Consider the following 16,815-nt stretch of genomic DNA (forward strand, 5'->3'; position numbering starts at 1 on the left):
AGGAATGAAGGGTAGGAAAAAAGTAAAGGATGTCATCCAGGTTTCTGGTTGGGTGAATGGTGGTACAATTTACTAAAATCAGGGGCACTGGAAAAGGAGGTATTTGGAGAGGGAGACAGGTTACTTTTTTGATATTACTCAGTTCAAAGTACTTTTGAAACATCAAATGGAGATGTCCACCAGGATATAAGGGTGGGGAACTCATGACAGGGGCTGAGCTGGGATGCAGAGTTTGGAATTTGGGAATTTTGACAGGATTTGAATTCATAGGAATGAGTTGGAAAACATTACTTGAAAATAATTTATGGAAATGTGTAAAAGAACTATGAAGAATTCCAACCGCCTTTTTTGATTTAAAATTCTTATTTTGAGATAATTATATATATACAGGAAGTTGTAAGAAATGTATAGAGTACCATGTACCTTTCATCTAGTTTCCACCGTGGTAACATGCTGTATAACTATGGCAGGAAATGATAGTGAACCATGAAATTGACATTGGTGCCATCCAGTTTATTCAGCTTTCCTCAGTTTTATGCGTGGGTGTATTTAACTATGTGCACTTCACATGTGTAGGCCTATGCACCCACCACCACACTGAAGACATAGAACAGTCCACCATCACAGCGTCCCTCCTGTTGTCCTTCTATGGATGCACCATCACATTCTCCCTCCTCCGCATGGCTCCCCCTCCCTAACCCATGGCAACTACTACAGTGTTCTCCATTCCCTTAATGTTGTTGAATGTTTATACAAATGGAATCATACAGTGTATTTTAGGATTGGCTCTTTTCACTCAGCATAATTCCCTTGGGATTTGTCCAAGTTGTGTGTATATCAACACTTTATTCTTTTTATTACTATTACTCTGGTGTATGGATGCACTATTACTCTGGGGTATAGATGCACTCTGGTTTAAATTATTTATTTATTTATTTATTTATTTATTTATTTATGTATTTATTTATTTATTTATTTATTTATGAGAAACACACAGAGAGAGAGAGAGAGAGAGAGAGACAGAGACAGAGACAAAGGCAGAGGGAGAAGCAGGCTCCCTTCAGGGAGCCCGACATGGGAACTCGATTCTGGGTCTTCAGGATCAGGCCCTGGGCTGAAGGCAGGCGCGAAACTGCTGAGCCACCGGGGCTGCCCTCTTATTAGATTTTTTAAAAAATATTTTAATTATTCATGAGAGGCAGAGAGAGAGAGTAGCAGAGACATAGGCAGAGGGAGAAGCAGGCTCCCTGCAGGGAGGCCAGTGTGGAACTTGATCACAGGACCCTGGGATCATGCCCTGAGCCAAAGGCAGATGCTCTACCACTGAGCCACCCAGGTGGCCTGATTGTTTTTTTTTTTTTGACCATTAAGTCTGAGAGTATGTATATGGTCTAGATACAAGTCCTTTGTCAGCTAGGAGGTTTGCATGTATCTTTTATAAAGCAATTTTTTTCAATTTTGATGAGGTCCAATTTATCATTTGATCCATATGTTATTCAGAAGTGTGTTGTTTAATCCCCCCACATTTTGGGATTTTCCATTTATCTTTCCGTTATTGATTTCTAGTTTAATTCCACTGTGGCATGAGAGCAGAAATTGTATGGTTCTCAATTCTTTTAAGTTTGTGTAGGTGTGTTGTATGGTCCAGAATGTGGTCTGTCTTGATGAGTGTTCCATGTGAGCCTGAGAAAAATGTGTGTTCTGCTGTTTTTGCAAAAGCAGTCTATGATTGTCAGTTATATCCAGTTGGTGGAAGGTGCTGTGGACTTAAACAAGGTCCTGACTGGTTTTCTGCCTGCTGGAACTGTTCATTCCTGAGAGAGGGGTGTTGAAGTCTTCACAGAGGAGAGTGGATTTATCTATTTTTCTTTGCAGTTCTAGCAGCTCTTATCTCACAAAGTTTGATGCTCTGTGATTTTGCACATGCACCCTAAGGATTGTTATGTCTTCTTGGATAATTGATCCCTATGCTACAATGTAATAATGCCTGTCTTAATCTCTGATAACTTTCCTTGAAGTCTGTTCTGTCTGAAATTAATATAGTACTCCTGCTTTCTTTTGATGAAATGTTAGTGGGGTCTATCTTTCTCCATCCATTTACTTTTGGTCTGTATGTCTTTTTATTTATTTATTTATTTATTTATTTATTTATTTATTTATTTATTTTTATGTCTTTATATTTAAAGTGGGTTTAGGGGTGCTTGGCTGCCTCATCTGGAGGAGAATGTGACTCTTGATCTCAAGGTCATGAGTTTGAGTTCCATGTTGAGTGTAGAGGTTACTTAAATAAAACTTCAAATAATTTAAAGTGGGTTTATTGTAGAGAACATACAGTTGGGTTTTATATTTTTATATGTTCTCACAATCTCTGTGTTTTATTTTATTTTTTTTAATTTAAATTCAGTTAGCCCACATAAAGTACATACATTAATTTCAGATAATAGTGTTCAATGATTTATCAGTTGCGTATAACACCCATTGCTCATCATATCACTTGCCCTCCTTAATGCCCATCACCAAATTACCCCATCTGGCACCCATCTCTCCTCCTTCAACCCTCAGTTTGTTTCCTAGAGTTAAGAGTCTCATGGTTTTCCTCCCTCTCTGATGACCTCTCATTCAGTTTTAATTGATGTGTATGCATTATTGACATTCAAAGTGATTAGTGATATAGTTGGATTAATATCCACCATATTTGCTATTGTTTTCTATTTGTTGTTTTATGTTCCCATTTTTGTTTTTCACTTTTTTTGTTTGCCATTTGTGGTTTTAGCAGAGTATTTTGTATTATTTCATTTTCTCTCCTTTCTGAGCATATCCATTATACTTCCTTTTTTAAAAAATGTTTTTTAGATGGTTGCCCAGAGTTTGCAGTCTAAATTTACAATTAACCCTCGTCCACTTTCAAAAACATTATGTCAGTTCATGGATAATGTTGAATACCTTATAATAACAAAATAATTCTGATTTCTCTCTCCTGTCCCTTATATCATTGCTGTCATTCATTTCACTTTTATGTGAGCATATACACAAGTAAGCATAGATCCTTGACATTGCTGTTATTACTATTCTGAGCAAACTGGTGTCTATTATATCAATTAACAAAAATAAGGTTTCTTTTTTTTAACCTTTTCTTAGTCCTTCTTTGATGCTCTTCCTTTCTTTAAGAAGATCCATGTTTGTGACCTATATTATTTTCCTTCTCTTACAGATCTTATTTTAATATTTCTTACAAAGCAGGTCTACTGGCAACAGATCCCCTCAATTTTTGTTTGTCTGAGCAGCTTTTTATTTCTCCTTCACCTTTGAGGGATTGTTTCACAGGCTACAGAATTCTAGGCTGGTGTTTTTAGTCTCTTTGTACTTCAAGTATTTTTCTTCACTCTCTTCTTGTTTGCATGGTTTCTGAGAAGTTGGATGTAATTTTTATCTTTGTTCCTCCATAGGTAAGGTGTTTTTTCCTTGGGCTTCTTTTAGGACTTTTCCCTTTGTCTTTGGTTTTCTATCTTTGAAAATGATATGTCTTGGTGCAGGTCTTTGGCATTTATCCTACTCAGTGCTCTCTGAGTTTCCTGGATCTGTTTTTTGATATATGTCATTAATTTGAAGGAAATTCTCAGTCTTATTGTTTCAAGTATTCTTCCGTTTCTTTCTTTTGTCCTTCTCCTCCTGCATTCCCATTATGCATTTGTTACACATTTTTAAAAAAGGTTTTTCCATAGTCCTTGGAAACTCTATTCTGTCTTTTTAAGTCTTTCTTCTCTCTCTCTCCCCTCTCTATCTTCTCTCTCTCTATCTCTTTTTAAGATTTTATTTATTGATTCATGAGACACACACACACACACACACACACACACACACACACACAGAGAGGCACAGAGAGAGAGAGAGGCACAGACCCAGGCAGAGGGAGAAGCAGCCTCCATGCAGGGAGCCTGACGTGGGACTCGATCCCGGGTCTCCAGGATCATGCCCTGGGCTGAAGGCAGTGCTAAACCGCTGAGCCACCCGGGCTGCCCTCTATCTCCTCTCTTTAGCTTTGGAGGTTTCTATTGATATATTTGCAGGCTCAAAGTTTCTCTTCGCAGCCATGTCCAATCTTCTAATAAGCCCATCAAAGGCATTCTTCATTTCTGTTATGGTATTGTTTTAAAATTTCTAGCATTGATTTTTTGGTTCTTTCTTGAGGTTTATAATTCTCTGTTTACATTCTTCTTTTTCTTTCTTGCTGTCTGCCTTATCCATTAGTGCCCTTAGCATATTAATCATTATTATTTTAAATTCTTGGCATACTAATTCCAACCCCCCTGTCATGTTTGGTTCTGATGCTTGTTCTGCCTCTTAAAATTGTGTTTTTTTGCGTCTTGATATGCTTTGGGATGTTTTCTTCATAGCCAGACATGGTGTGGTGGCTCAAAGGAACTGATTTAAATAGGTCTTTAGTAATGTGGTGGCGAGGTCTGAAGGGACACATTGTACCCTTAGGATTAAATCTTAATATTTTAGTGAGGCTATGCCTCTAGACTGTGTTTCTCAGGTTTTTTTCTTCTTCCTTAGGTGGGATAGGATGGTCAGAGTGGGCTAGAGTTGAGCATTTCCCTCCCAAGTGAGTCAGTCTCTGAAAATACCGCAAGCAGGTTAGGCTCTGGCTAAGTTGTGTCTCCTGAGGGTGGCCTTGTTAAGAAGTATGATATATTTACAATATTTAAAATGCACTGGTATATTTATAAATGAGCTCTTTTCCCTCCCCTTTGCCAGAAGCATGAGGGGACTTCTTTCCAGTATTTATTGTGAGAACCTGGTTAGAAGCTAGACAGATGTTTCACAGATTGTGCCCCATATAATTGGGTGCCTTTGGAGTTTTTAACTCTCAGGGTTGTCTGTACTGAGCCTCTAGCAGTTCATTAATTACAGCTCAGGTTTGCCTGCCATGACATTGGTTCCCTCTGTTGGTTTTGCTTGTGAGTCTCTGCTTTGGTAAGCCATGACTTCCTGTGTTCACCTCTCTGGGTATCTAATCTTAAGGGCAGTGGTTTACCCTGTGTCCTCACTTCTCTTATGGATCCCAGAAGAGTTGCTGATTTTTTGGTCTGCATAGATTTTTACTTGTTGTTAAGATAGATTGGCAACTTCCAAGTTTCTTACATGTGGAACCAGAAATTGGAAATTTCTCTCTCTCTCTCTTTTTTTTTTTTTACATCTTCTGCTTATTTGCTGATATTTTCTATACTTAAAAAATTATTTCATGAGTGCTTACATTAGTTATTTTTAAAAATTTATTTAAATTTAATTAGGTAACATACACTGTATTATTAGTTGCAGGGTAGAATGTAGTGATTTATCAGTTGCATATAATACCCAGTGCTCACTACATCAAATGCCCTCCTTGATGCCCATCACCCTTACCCCATCACCCCACAGCAAACCTTCAGTTTGTTTCCTGTAGTTAAGAGTATCTCATGATTTGTCCCCTCTCTGATTTCTTCTCATTCAGTTTTCCTTCCTTTCCCCTATAATCCTCTGTACTTTTTCTTATATTTCACATATGAGTGAAATCATGTGGCATTTCTTTGTCTGACTGACATTTTGCTTAGCATAATAACTAGTTCCATTCACATAGTTGCAAATGGCAAGATTTCATTCTTTTTGATGGCTGAGTCCTATTCCATTATATATGTATACATACCACATCTTTTTTATCCATTCATTAGTGTTTTTCACAGAGCTGGAACAAACAATCCTAAAATGTGTATGGAACCAGAAAAGACCCTGAATAGCAAAAGTAATGTTGAAAAAGAAAATCAAAGCTGGAGGCATCACAAGTTCAGACTTCAAGCTGTATTACAAAGCTGTGATTATTAAGACAGTATGGTACTGAGGCAAAAAATAGACACAGAGATCAATGGAACAGAATAGAGAACCCAGGAATGGACCCTCAACTCTATGGTCAACTCATCTTCAACAAACCAGGAAAGAATATCCATTGGAAAAAAGACAGTCTCTTCAACAAATGGTGTTGGAAAAACTGGGCAGCCACATGTAGAAGAATGAACTTGGACCATCTCTTACATGATACAAAAAGATAAACTCAAAATGGATGAAAGACCTAAATGTGAGACAGGAATCTATCAAAATCCTAGAGGAGAACAGAGACAGCAACCTCTTAGACCTTGGTTGCAGCAACTTCTTGCTAGACACATCTCCAAAGGCAAGGGAAAGAAAAGGAAAAATGAACTGTTGGGACTTCATCAAGATCAAAAGCTTCTGTACAGCAAAAGAAACAGTCAACAAAACTAAAAGGCCACCCATGGAATGAAAGAAGATATTTGCAAATGACTTATCAGATAAAGGGCTAGTATCCAAGATCTATAAAGAAGTTATCAAACTCAAGACCCCCCAAAAAAACAAACAATCCAGTCAAGAAATGGGCAGAAGACATGAACAGACATTTCTCCAAAGAGGATATAAGAATGGCTAACAGAAAAAACACATTGTTTCTTTTGTATTTTTTGAAGTATTTTTTATGATTGGTACATTGAAATCATTGTCAGCAGTTCTGTCACCTTAGTCATATAAGTGTTGACATTTTTTCTCATTTGAGTTATAATTATCTTTGTTCTTGGTATGATGGATGATCCTATTCCTATTTTGATATTCCTATTTTGGATGTTAGGCTATGAGATTCTGAGTCCTAGTTAATCTTTTTAGCGGGCAGTTACCTCCATTTAGGTGTAGTTTGCAGATCTTGGTGAAGGTCAATGTTCAGCCTCTCTCTGAACCTGCTTATACCATCCCAGCAAAAGCGGAGTGCTGCCTCAGTACCTTGTTGAATATGAGTGGAATGGAAGTGAACTTTCCCCCTCAACTACTTGACATCCTTTAGGTGAAAGTGGAGCTCTGTCACTGAATAGGGTTGGAAGCTTAGTTCCCTGTTGGGCTCTGCTCACACCAAGGAGGGGTGAAGTGAATTGAAGACTTGTATACACTAGGATATTTTCATGTGGAAGGATGGGAATTGAAACTCAATAATCTACTGGATCCATTTACCAGGAGATGGAGGAATCAGTGTTCAAAGTAGCTCTGCCTTGCATAGCCTTATTCAATCTGTCAAATGATGGTGAAGGCTTGGTAACCTGCTGAGTCCTGGAGATGCAGGGCCGTGTGTGGTACAGGGAGGGAAGCAGAGTACTGTTAGCTTTGCCTCAGACTTTTCCATTAGCTTCTTGGCTACTGTGCAGAGGCTTAGATTTCCACTGGGCCCCATTAATATTATCCTAGTTGAGGAATTGGAGTATTGCCTGCTTCTACCTAGAGGGAAGGTAGAAGATTAAACCCCCTGTTCAGCCTTGGTGAAACCATGGCAGGTGGGCATTTTTCCACTATTATTTGGTTAGAGTAGGGTGGATGTTGTCAAATTGTTCCTTTGTGTTAGACCACTCTTTCCCCTTTCCTTTGGCTAAGGGGAGCAGTTCTTCATAGAATTTTTTTGTTTGTTTTGTTTTTGTTTTTGTTTTGTTTTTGCTTTTTAGTGGTTCTGGATTATAGGCTACTCTGCTCCAGTGCTCTATCTTAGATCTATGAGATGTAAGAAGAATACCCAGGGAAGTTAGAGTTATGTTGTTCCTTAAGCCCCTGGGTCCCTTAGGCAGTCCACTTTCTTCTTTCCATTATTCAGAATCTTTCTATGTTTGTTGTGCAGGGGTTTTTAGTTGTAAAAATTAAAAATGTAATTTACACCAGTCAGAGGAGTCTGTTTCTAGGAGGAGAAGTAGTTAATGTATTCTATGCTTGTGACGAATTAAGAAAGTTAAAGCTGCAGACACCGGAAAGGCAGATTAATATCTGTTAATATGGAGTTAAGACTTGCCCACTTGAAGTATAACTCAAGGACATTAGGAGAAGGGAGTTCTGAAGAGTAATAAGAAAATAATTAAAATGATGAATAAAGGAATCTAACTCAGGTGGAGAGGGAAGGTAAAACATACAGGGACTGACTGGAATGTAGGGGTAAGGAGGCAATGTATCAGTTTCTAATGACTTCTTAGAATCAGTGACTGTAAAGCTCAGTGAAGACTGAGTTAGGGCATTAGGGCTTTGGTGGAAAGAAATATGAGCATTTTTAGAGCAAATGACCAATATTTAGTTGGGAGGTCCACCTGGTATATAATTCAGTCTTGATTAAGAGAAACCTGTTCCTCAGCTTTCCTTGGTAGTCCCTGTGGCTGAAGGAACTCTGTCTTGTTGCTACAGGTAAGATGGAACTAGTAGGAGTGCAGACTTCTTAAAGCTAATGAGAGATGGTCTGGAGTGAGGAATAGATTGTGGGAATTAAATAAGAATTTATGCCCTGGACTATTCTAAAGTCAGAAGGAAGGTGAAGATTATCTGTGTTAGTAGTTTTAAATTTTTTTGAGCATGAGAGCCTCTTTTTTCTTTTTTAAAGATTTTATTGATTTATTCATAAGAATACACAGAGAGGAGAGAGAAAGAGGCAGAGACACAGGCAGAGGGAGAAGCAGGCTCCATGCAGGGAGCTGGACGTGGGACTCGATCCCGGGTCTCCAGGATCATGCCCTGGGCTGAAGCCTAAACTGCTGAGCCACCCGGGCTGCCCAAGAGAGCCTCTTTTAATCTTAAAATATCTTGACTCTTTTAATGATAATTATTGATTGAATACTTACATAATGACAAAAAGGTGAATTAACTATCTTTGTTAGAGAAATGTGTGTCTTATTATCAAAATATCAAATCAAAATACTGTTTAACTAGATTTCTTGTCAACTTTACTTTTGAAGTGGACCTTGTGTGTCTCCCCCACTCCCCCACTGCCCGCCACTTAGGTGCTCTTCTCCAGCTCCACTGCTGCCACTTCAGTGCAAGTCACATCACTTTTGCTGGGTCTATCTCAGTAAGCCTATGTGTTTCTACTCTTGCCCTTTTCCAATCTACTTTTTTGTTTTAAGATTATTTATTTATTTGAGAGAAAGAGAGACAAAGTGAGAGCAAGCATGAGCTGGGGAAATGGGCAGAGGGAGACGGAGAAGCAGGCTCCCCGCTGAGTAGAGAGCCCATGTGGCACTCGATCCCAGGACTTCAGACCTGAGCTGAAGGCAGACACTTAACAACCAGAGCCACCCAGGCACCCCTCTAATCCATTTCTAATCAAAATCTAGTGATGTTTTAAAAAATGATTGGATCATATAACTTCTATGCATTCAAATTCTTTAATAGTTTTTTTTAAATTACATTTAGAATAAAATCCAAACTCCTGAGAATGGGTTTCAAGCCCTGCTTGATGGGATCCCTGCCTCCTCTCAAGGTCATCATAGGCCAATCTTTTCCTTGGCCTCTATGCTTCAATATTCTTGGCTTTCTTCAGATTCCTGAGCACTCCTAGTCCTTTCTCCTCTTTGAGCCTTTGCACATGTAGTTCCTCTCCTAAAAAGCTCTTTATTCTGTTCTTCCCATGGCTGGGTTTTCTTAACTCTCTGTCTCAGATACCTGTCATTTACCCAGCAAGTACTTTTTTGTGCACCCAAACTAAATTCAATTCCTCATTTACCCTCCCTTATTCTGCTTTCTCAAGGAACACTGTTACTTTATCATCACAGTTTATAACTATCCATTTGTGTATTTATTTGCTTACTATCTCCCTCATATATTTGCTTACTGTCTATCTCCCTCATTTCATGGATCCAAAGTCTACTTCTATCTTGGATACCCTTTGATATTTAACATCTAATGTGTTGCCTGGCACGTAGTAAATATTCAGGAAATATTTTCTTAAATAAATGCATGCATAGATGAATTTGGAAAAAAGTACACACACACACATATATAACATTAACTCTTATTGTTCTGATGATGCTTGCTTCACATATGGATGCAGAAAACCATTTCATTAATTTCAGTACCTCCCAGTAAAATCCACAAAGTGGATTTTATTCCAACTGCTCACTAATTCATTTGTATAATACATACATATTATGTTCATGCCATACACTGTTGTAGTTAGTGGGGGATATTATATAAATAATTATTCCTTTACTACTGATCATCTACAGGTGAAAACTCCATAGACCCAGAAACATAAATTGACAAAGCAAGAGAAGTCTGAATTGGAAAAAAAAAGTGACAAAGACAGAAAAGGATCCAAGAAAATCTCCAGAGACCATTACAAAACAAGTAATAAAATTGCAATAAATACATATCAATAATTACTTTGAATGTAAATGGACTAAACACTCCAGTCAAGAGACATAAGGTGACATAATAGATAAAAAAAAAAAAAAACAAGATGCATCTATATGCTGCCTAAAAGAGACTCATTTTATACCTAAAGACACCTGCAGGTTGAAAGTGAGGGGGTGGAGAAACATTTATCACACAAAAGGATGTTAAAAGAAAGCCAGAGTAGCAATACTTATGTCAGACAAACTAGATTTTATCCCAAACTATAACAAGAGATAAAGAATGGAACTATATAATAATAAAAGGAACAATATAACAAGAAGTTATAACAATTGTAAATATTTATGCACCCAACAGAGGAGCACCCAAATATATATAACAAAAATTAATAATAAACATAAAGGAACTAAGTGATAATACAATAATAGTAGGGTACTTTAACACCCCATTTACATTAATGGACAGATCATCTAAACAGAAAAAAACCACAGAAACAGTGGCTTAACAGTGCAGAGGGGATCCCTGGGTGGCACAGCGGTTTAGCGCCTGCCTTTGGCCCAGGGCGCGATCCTGGAGACCCGGGATCGAGTCTCATGTCGGCTTCCCGGTGCATGGAGCCTGCTTCTCCCTCTGCCTGTGTCTCTGCCTCTCTCTCTCTCTCTCTCTCTCTATCATAAATAAATACAAATTAAAAAAAAACTTAAAAAAAAAAACAGTGCAGAGGGTCATAGGGGAAAGGAGGGAAAACTGAATGAGAAGTTATCAGAGAGGGAGAAAAACCAGGAGAGACTCTTTAACTATATAGGAAACAAGCGGAGGGTTGCTGGAGAGAAGGTCAGTGGGGGGATGGGGTAATTTGGTAATGGGCATTAAGGAGGGCATGTGATGTGATGACTTCTGGGTGTTACATGTAGCTGATGAATTATTGAACTCTACATCTGAAACTAAGTATGTACTTTGTGTTGGCTAATTGAATTTGAATTAAAAAAAAGAAAAGAAGAAACAATGGCTTTGAATGACATCTGGGCCAGATGAACTCAACAGATATATGCAGAACATTCCATCTTAAGACAGCAGAATACACATTCTCTTTAGATGCTCATGGAACATTCTCCAGAATAGGTTACATTTTAGGTCACAAAACAGGCCTCAACAAATATAAAAAGATGGAAATCATACCATGCACCTTTTCTAACCACAACAGTGTGAAACTAGAAGTCAACCACAAGAAAAAGTTGGAAAGACCACAAATACATAGAGGTTAAACAACATATGCTATTAAAAATTAATGAGTCAACCAGGAAATCAAGGAAGAAATAAAAAAAATATGGAAACAAATGAAAATGAAAACACAATGTCCAAAACCTTTGGGATGCGGCAAAAGCAGTCCTAAAAGGGAAGTATATAGCAATACAGACCTACCTCAAGCAGTAAGAAAACTCTCAAACACTCTAATCATACACCTAAAGGAGCTAGAAAAAGAGCAACAAATGAACCCTAAAGCCAAGAGTAGGAAGGAAATAATAAAGATTACAGCAGAACTAAATTATGTAGAAACTAAAAAAAAAAAAAAAATAGAACATATCAATGAAACCAGGAGCTTTTTCTTTGGAAAAAAATAGTACAGTTGATTAACCTCTAGCCAGACTTATCAAAAAGATAAAGGATACAAATTAATGAAATCACTGATGAGAGAGGAGAAATAACAGCTAACACCATAGAAATACAAACAATTATAAAATTATGGAAAACTATATGCGAACAAATTGGATAATGTAGAAAAAATTGATAAATTCCTAGAAACATAACCTACCAAAACTGAAAGAGGAAAAAAAAACTTCAACAGACCAATAACCAGCAAAGAAATTGAGTCAATAATCAAAAAACTTTCAACAAGCAGAAGTCCAGGGACAGATGGCTTCATGAAAGGCAAATTCTACCAAATATTTAAAGAAGAGTTAATACCTGTTCTTCTCAAACTCTTCCAAAAAATAGAATTGGAAGGAAAATTTCCAAACTCATTATGTGAAGCCAGCATTACCCTGATAACGAGACCAGATGAAGACATCACTAAAAGAACTACAGGCCAATATCCCTGATAAATATGGATGCAAAGATTCTCAATAAAATACTAGCAAATTGAATCTATTAAAAGAATCATTCATGACAGGCAAGTGAAATTTATTCCTGAGCTGCAAGACTGGTTCATTATCTGCAAATCAATTGACATGATACACCACATTAATAAAACAAAGGATAAGAATCACAATCCTTTCAATAGATGCTGAAAAAGCATTTGACAAAGTACAACATCCATTCATAATAAAAACTCTTAATAGAGCACAGTAGGAAGAAACATTTTCCTCAACATAATAGAGACCATCTATGAAAATCCCACAGCTAATATCATCCTTGGGTGGAAAAACTGCAATCTTTTCCTCTATGGTCAGGAAGAAGACAGGATGTCCACTCGAACCACTGTTATTTAACATGGTTTGGAAGTCCTAACACAACAATCAGACAACAAAATGAAATAAAAGTCATCTAAATTGGCAAGGAAGAAATCAAACTTTCACTGTTTGCAGATGTCATGATACTCTGTATAGAAAACTTGAAAAAACCCACCAAAAAAATTACTAGAACTGATACATGAGTTCAGTTGCAGGATACAAAATCAACATACCTAACTCTGTTGCATCTCTATACACCTATAATGAAGCAGCAGAAAGAGAAATCGATCCCATTTACAACTGCACCAAAAGCCGAAAGCTACCTTGGATAAACCTAACCAAAGAGGTGAAAGACCTGTACTCTGAAAACTATAAACACTGATGAAACACTTATGAAAGAAATTGAAAATGACACAAAGAAATGGAAAGACATTCTATGCTCATGGTTTGGAAGAATAAATATTGTTAAAATGTCTGTACTACCCAAAGCAATCTATACATTTAATGCAATCCCTATCAAAATGCCAACCCATTTTTCACAGAACTAGATCAAAGAATCCTAAAATTTATGGAACCACAAAAAGACCAAAAATAGACAAAGCAATCTTGGACAAAAAAAAGCAAAGCTGGAGGCATCACAATTCCAGACTTCTATTTATATGACAAAGCTGTAGTAATCAAAAAGTATGGTCCTGGCACAGAAATAGACATAGATCAATGGAACAGAATAGAAACCCAGAAACGAACTCATGAATGGTGAATTAATCTTTGGCAAACCAGGAAAGAATATCTAAAGGGAAAAAGACAGTCTCTGACAAATGATGTTGGGAAAATTGGACAGCCACATGTAGAATGAAACCGGGCCACTTTCTTACACCAAACACAATAAATTCAAAATGGACTAAAAACTTAAATGTGAGACCTGAAAGTATAAAAATCCTAGAGAACAAGGGCAGTAACCTTTTTGACATCAGCTGTAGCAACTTCTTTCTAGATATGTCTCCTGCAGGAAGGGAAACAAAAACTATTGGGAATATATCAAAATCAAAAGCTTCTGCACAGCAAAGGAAACCATCAACAAAACTAAAAGGCAACCTATGGAATGGGAGAAGATATTTACAAATGACATATCTGATAATGGGTTAATATACAAAATATATAAAGAACTTATAAAACTCAGCATCCCCAAAAATGAATAATCCAATAATCCAATTAAAATGGGCAAAGGGCATGAATACACATTTTTTCCAAAGAAGACATAACAAACGCAAACAAACAACCAATGAAAAGGTGCACAACATCACTCATTAGGGAAATGAGAATCAAAACTACAATGGAACATCACCTCATACCTGTCAGAATAGCCAAGATAAAAAACACAAGAAGCAACAAGTGTTGGTGAGGATGTGGAGAAAAAGGAGCCCTCTTGCATAGTTGGTGGAAGTGAAAATTGGTGTAATTACTGTGGAAAATAGTATGGAGGTTCCTCAAGAAGTTTAAAATAGAACTACCCTATGATTCGGCAATTGTATTGCAAGGCATTTACCCAAAGAATACAAATACACTAATTCAAAGGGATACATGCACCCCAATATTTATAGCAGCATTGCCTGTAATAGCCAAATTATGGAAGCAGCCCAAATATCCATTAACTGATGAATGAATAAGGAAGAGACGGTGTATATATACACACAATGGAATATTACTTGGCCATCAAAAAGAATGAACTCTTGCCATTTGCAGTGACATGGATGGAGCTAGACAGTATTATGCCAAACAAAATATGTCAGAGAAAGACAAATATCATATTTCACTCATATGTGGAATTTAAGAAACAAAATACCTAAGCAAAGGGTAAAAAAGAGAGAGAGGCACACCAAGAAATAGACTTCTAACTATAAGGAATAAACTGATGGTTACCAGAGGGAAGGTGGTTGGGGGGATGGGTGAAATAGGTGATGGAGATTAAGGGATGAACTTGTGATGAGCATCTGGTGTTGTATGTAAGTGTTGAATCACTATATTGTACACCTGAAGCTAATATAACTGTTAATCAACTGGAATTAAAACAAAAACTTAAAAAATAGTTTTATATTTTCCTGCCTCCTTTCCTAGACTGAAGAAAGCAGGATTTAGCCTGCTTTGTTGAAGCTACCATCCAAATGCCACCAAGAACACAGAAATAAGGAAAATAGTGAGGGTTTTTTTTTTTTTTTTTTTGCTTTATGCAGTGGGGAGAACATACTCCAGAGAACCTCAGGAGTGCCCCAGTCATGGGAGGTTGGGAGGGTGTCTTACAGAGTTTGAGCTTGTGCTGGATAATTCTGAAGAAGGAGTTAGAGAAATGGGATCAGTTCAGAATAGGATATCTCAAAAGTTTTATTTAGGAGGTGGAACTTAAAATAGAGCTCTCATGGATAAAGAAATAGCAATAATGCAAAGAAAGGAGATACCAATTAATATCTGATGTTGAGTTATTTTGGGAGTCATGAAGGGAATTTGTCTATGTCTCCTTATGAGTGTTGTTTTTACTTTCTCAAAATAAAAAAAATTACTTCAAACTGCATTAGGAGGAAATTACATTTACTGAAAACCCATTATATACCAAACATTTCCCAAGCAATTTATGTATATTAACACATGTAATTCTCACAACAACCCTAGGAAAGAAGTTGTTATGCTCTCAGTGTACAAGTAAGTAAATTAAGATACAGAGATTTATATAATTTGTTCAAGTTCATGCTACCAGTAAGGATACAACCAGAATTCAAATTGAGACAATTTTTTTCCAGAGCATAAGTAGTGCACTGTATTTAAGTATCTGTACAAAGTACCTTTCCCTCTATTCTTAGGCCAGAATTAAAGTCTTATTTTTTTTAAAGATTGTATTTATTTATTCATGAGAGACACACACAGAGAGAAAGAGACAGAGACATAGGCAGAGGGAGAAGCAAGTTCCATGCAGGGAGCCGATGTGGGACTGACTCCATCCCAGGATCCAGGATCATGCCCTGAGCCGAAGGCAGGTGCTAAACCACTGAGCCACCCAGGCGTCCCGTAAATTCCTAATTTTAATTTTTTTTCCTGATGGTTTAATGATGACTAATTTCAGAGCATCCCTGCAGTCGACTAGTAGGAAAAATCAAGGAGCTATATAGGAAAGGCTCCATTGCTTGATTGTGGATAGAGCCCAGAATCCTTAAGCCTTTGGAAGATTAGAAATGAGCTGAGATGCTCTGGAAAGCAGCAAACAGGGTGAGGAGAAGCAGGGAGGTCCTGCGGAAGAGAAGTGCATAAATAGGATTTGAAATCGGATGGACTGGAGTCTGAATCCTTTAGCCAACCATCATTCACTAGTTGTATGGCCTCAAGTGTCCTAATAGTTAATGATTTAAATTAAAAAAAATTTGAGTATAGTTGACACACAATGTTACGTTAGTATCTGGTGTACAGTGTAGTGATTCGATAAATTTATATATCATACTATGTTCACCATAAGTGTAGCTGCCATCAGTTACCACACAACAGTATTAGAATATTATTGACTGTATTCCCTATGCTGTGCCTTTTATCTCCATGACTTGTTCATTCCATACCCGGAAGCCCTCCCACTCCCCTTCACCCATATTTCCCATTCCTTGTCCTCCTGCTCTCTGGTAACCGTCAGTTTATTCTCCATATTTATAGGTCTGTTTCTGCTTTCTGTTTCTTTATTTGTTTGTTTGTTTGTTTTTTCTTTTTTTTGGATTCTACATACGAGTGAAATCATCTGGTATTCGTCTTTCTCCGTAACACTTGACTTAACGTTATATCCTCTAGGTCCATCCATATTGTTGCAAACGGCACTATCACATCCTTTATTATGGCTGCATAATATCCTATTTTAGTCTATCTTGAGAAATAAAAAGCAGGAGGCATCACAATTCCAGGTTTCAAGATGTACTATAAAGCTGTAGTAATCAAAAGAGTATGGTGCTGGCACAAAAGCAAACACATAGGTCAGTGGAACAGAGAGCCCAGAAATAAACCCACAATTATGTGGTCAATCAATCTATGACTAAGGAGACTACAGTGTGGAAAAGACAGTCTCTCCAATAAACTATCAGTAAAATAATATGAAATTTATCCACCCCATAGGTTCTTTTTTTCCTGTGAAGAAAAAAATTTTTTATTT

At 37.3% G+C, this 16,815-nt stretch overlaps 1 protein-coding gene across 1 annotated transcript in view; it reads left to right on the forward strand.

The window, feature by feature from the left end:
- LOC129515737 (putative inactive serine protease 58) overlaps window positions 1-16,815 on the forward strand; it is a 33,056-nt gene that overhangs the window by 1,602 nt on the left and 14,639 nt on the right. The gene's annotated exons all lie outside the window — the stretch shown is intronic.

Source organism: Nyctereutes procyonoides, unplaced genomic scaffold, assembly GCF_905146905.1.
Source record: "Nyctereutes procyonoides isolate TBG_1078 unplaced genomic scaffold, NYPRO_anot_genome, whole genome shotgun sequence".
In the NCBI taxonomy this organism is placed as follows: Eukaryota; Metazoa; Chordata; class Mammalia; order Carnivora; family Canidae; genus Nyctereutes; species Nyctereutes procyonoides.